This window comes from Cryptomeria japonica, chromosome 7, assembly GCF_030272615.1.
Source record: "Cryptomeria japonica chromosome 7, Sugi_1.0, whole genome shotgun sequence".
Lineage (NCBI taxonomy): Eukaryota > Viridiplantae > Streptophyta > Pinopsida > Cupressales > Cupressaceae > Cryptomeria > Cryptomeria japonica.
This window is the reverse complement of record NC_081411.1, coordinates 612066111-612069948: the sequence shown is the minus strand read 5'-3', so window position 1 is coordinate 612069948 and position 3838 is coordinate 612066111.

The window sequence follows — 3838 nt, the reverse complement described above, 5'->3', positions numbered from 1 at the left end:
TTTTTATTTTATATTTGTTTTTATCCTTATCCTTGAGGAAAAAGTGGATTTTATGTAGGGACACTTTCAATCCCCTATATTTAATAATATTATTTATAATATGATATTATGAGTTACTATTTTATTATATTATATATTTAAAACAATGTAAAAATTTTGTATTGTTCCTTATATATATTTATCAAGAATATTAACGTACTAATCTTGTAATAAAATAATAGAAAATTTAAAATTAATAATAAAATGATTTTTTGTTTTTCACGCATTTAAGTGTCACAAACACATCAAGTTAAATGTTTTTAGTTTTTATTAACAAATGTGTTTACATTGATATGTGAGTGTAATACACCTTTGGTGTAATTAAGTGCATAAAGAAAAGTGAACATCAACTGAACTTAAAAGGAGAGATAAATTTCTATCTTTCCGAATGTGAAAGAGAATTTTCACCTTTAAAGAATGTCAAATTTAAACAAATTTAAATGTGAGACTAGGCCAATTGTGATAAAGTGGCATCCAGGAAATTCTTTTGGTTGGAGAAGTTGATCGTGGAGATGTTGATTACCGAGGAGGTGATCTTGGAGATTGTTGTGTTTCTTCATATTTGTGAATTTAGAGTTGCGGATCTGGATTTAGCATCTAGAGATCCTTGACTTAAACATATTCAAAATTCATGGCATTTGGATTTGATTCCGGTGAGATATCGATTTTGGTATTGGTCCAGTGTTGGTGTGTTCTTACCGGTTGTTCTTATAGTGTGTGGGGTGAAGAAGAATTGTGTTGGGGATGGTTTTCATGACTTGCAGATCATATGGGAGTATTGTTTTGGACTTGGCTGATGATCGTGGGGGTCCGCTCAAAGTCCTAAGCATTTTTGGATGTGTTCTTGGTGATTTGGTCGATGTGTTTGTGTTTACACGTTTCATCATAAACCAGAGCATTTTGGCTGACTTGATTAAGTTGTTGAGGCTTGCGGATGATATAAAGGGGAAGTAAAGAGATTGATTTAAGGAGGAGGATATTCAGAAGGATAAGAATTAGAAAAGATGTAGATTTTGGAGGTGTTGAGGTGTTTTGGTCCGGCAAATTGAGGTCCAGATTAGCAAACAGAGCAAAGGACAGAGTTGAAGTCAGATGATCTACCAGATTAGGAAATTAAGTTGTTTGAACCATTTTGTTATCTTGGGCTATGACCTAGCATCTATAAAGCCTGAGGGCATATGTAATTCATTAAATTATTATAAGGATTTCTCTTTTTTTGTTTTCCCGGGTTATACCTTGTGTTGTGTCAATCGGTTACCAGTATCTTTCATGGTGCTTATGTTTTAGGCTGCAAGGTGGGGTTGCCCTTCATTGGACCTCCCTACCTTGATTGCATCAGGTGGTATCGAAGCACAAAGCTAGTTGTGAACATGTTGGAAGAAGAGAACTTGAGGCAGCTTGAAAAATTATTTAGATCGCTGAACATTGAGGTAGTACAAGGCTTGCAAGCAGACCGCCGAACCTAGAAGCAATAACTTGAGGCAGTTGGTAGGTTATCTTGAACAAATCATCGATTAAGGCAGACTACAAGGGTGTCCAATAGATCACCGAGGAGAGGCAATTGGAACTTGTAGTCAGATCATCGAAGCTGAGGTAGTTACAAGTACCTGTGAATAGATCGTTGAACCAACTTCCAGAGATAGCATTGATTGTGGCATGTTGTAGATCAAAGTGATCAGACTCACTTTTCAAATAACCTTGAGAGTTTGATGCAGGGACATTCGAGAAATTCTTCTAGTTGGATTAGTTGACCATGGAGTTGCTGATTATTGAGGAGGTGATCTTGGAGATTGTTGTGTTTCTTCATATTTATGAATTTAGAGCTATGGATCTGGATTTAGCATCTAGATATCCTTGACTTAAACATATTCAAAATTCATGGCATTTGCATTTGATTCCGATGAGATTGATTCTGGTATTGGTCTCGTGTTGGTGTGTTCTTACTAGTTGTTCTTACAGTGTGTGGGGTGAAGAAGAATTGGGTTGCAGATGGTTTTCATGACTTGTGGATCATATAGGAGTATTTTTTTGAACCTGGTTGATGATCGTGGGGTCCTCTCAAATCCCTAAGAATTTTTGGACGTGTTCTTGGTGATTTGGCTGACTTGTTTGTGTTTACACATTTACTCATAAACTAAAGCATTTTGGCTGACTTGTTAAGTTGTTGAGGTTGCAAATGGTATAAAGGGGAAGTAAAGAGATTGATTTAAGGAGAAGGAGATCCACGAAGGATAAGAATAAAAATAGATGTAGATTCTGGAGGCACTGAGGTGTTTTGGTCTGACAGACTGAGGTCTAGATCAATAGATAGAGTAGAGGATAGAGTCGAAGGCAGATGATCTGCCGGATCAAGAAATTAAGTTGTTTGAACCATTTTGTTATCCTGAGATATGACCTAGCATCTGTAAAGCCTAAGGGCATATGTAATTCATTAAATTATTATAAGGATTTCTCTTTTTTTGTTTTCCCTGGTTATACCTTGTGTTGTGTCAACAGGTCACCAACATCTTTCATGGTGTTTATGTTTTAGGTTGCAAGGCGGGGCTGCCCTTCATTGGACCTCCCTACCTTGACTGCATCAAATTGTGTAACAACACCATATTGAGATTGAAAATAATTGAAGATGTCATGTATCATGCTCCAAAATTCTTGATCTTTCTTGTAGAATAAAAAGGATGCATGAGGAACTCCAATTGTTCACAAAAATAATAGTGGGGGTTGAGGACATGTATGTGAGATAGACAAGAACTAAATAAAATGATCACACCAAATAATATATCATGTAAAATGAGCTAGTTTAGGATTGAGAATGACTAGTTAAATAATATAGAACAATCAATGCCAAGTTCCAATATAAGATTGGAGATGCTAATGGTGGTTTGATTGGTCTACCACTGGATGATGAGGTGTGAGCCACAATATCCCTAGTGGGGTCTATAATAATAAAATGACATTTTAGGATACCATTTATAGTCTTCCTACCATGGCTTGAAGGACCTAAAGATGACATTGATAATAATTTAGAAGGTCTCATGATCTTGATTTGATAACTACAACTTAAGGTAAGGTTTAGATCAAGATACAAAAAATTTTTTGGTTCTAACTAGGAGACAATGAGGAGCTACAATTACCCCATTGAATTACTTTATAGAATGAACCTAAGGTGATTTGGGAAGAAGATGATCTTGATTTGATCTACCACCATATAAAATATTGGTTATTTAATAGACCATTATAAAAGTCATTACTAGCCTAAAGAAGTCAAGGCTAGATTAAATCCCAAGCCTTCCAAATGCTCTTAGTAATACATTTTCATTGTCTTTGGATATGATCCCTCATAGTGAGGAGATTATGGAGTCCAAGTCCTTTCTAGGATAGCTATCCAAAATCAAATCCTAATGAACTTATGCATTCCGGAATGATAATTTTTCAATCATTGTTCTCTTCAAAATATTTGATAATCTAGTCAATCTAGAGAGAAATGCCTCTCCTATTGAACATTATGTTTTCATTGATGTCATAGATGCATTCAATATTGTTACTAATACCAAGGTATCCAGGAGGTTGATAGAAGTTTAATTACTCCTAACATGACATGCAAAATATATAAAGGAATTAGTCATGGGTGTACATGAATTATCATTATGTTCCCCTCAACTGCAAGTGTTTGAAAGGTACAATAATTTTAATCACTGTCATGTCATGTCAAAGCATTAATGATATGGATGAATAGAGTCAATATTTTCAAGATATATCCTTTATAGTATTTGTAGACACCTAAAAATGGTCAACGCTTGCG